A 493-nucleotide genomic window follows, 5' to 3' on the forward strand; every position below is an offset into this window, starting at 1 on the left:
TAGGGGAGTTCTATTGATAGCTTTTTGAGCAGTCTCCACACTGTTTTCCAGAGCGGCTGCACCAGTTTACATTCCCACCAACAGTGTAGGAGGGTGCCTGTTTCTCCACACCCTCACCAGCATCTATAGTCTTTTGATTTGTTCATTTTAGCGACTGTGACCGGTGTGAGGCGATATCTCAGTGTGGTTTTGTGTTGGGGCCCAGTAGGCAAAAATTAACCCTCAAACAATATTTGGTCTCCTGGGCCACACATGTGGCTTCTATTCATCCTGTCTGTGATATTCTCATTGCTTTGTAAAGAGATATATACTTTTAGGCTTTGAATCAACTTGGTTTGGTCAGTGGCGCCAGCCCTCCCCTTACTTTGTTTTCTAGCTCTTTGTCTGCTGTTGGGAGTAAACCTCAGACCTCTGCCAAAAGATTTGCCTATTAAAGGATGAGCATCTTGCCCATGCATAACTGATGAGGAGTCTTAAGATGTGTAAATATCCT

Source organism: Suricata suricatta, chromosome 6 (genome assembly GCF_006229205.1).
Source record: "Suricata suricatta isolate VVHF042 chromosome 6, meerkat_22Aug2017_6uvM2_HiC, whole genome shotgun sequence".
In the NCBI taxonomy this organism is placed as follows: Eukaryota; Metazoa; Chordata; class Mammalia; order Carnivora; family Herpestidae; genus Suricata; species Suricata suricatta.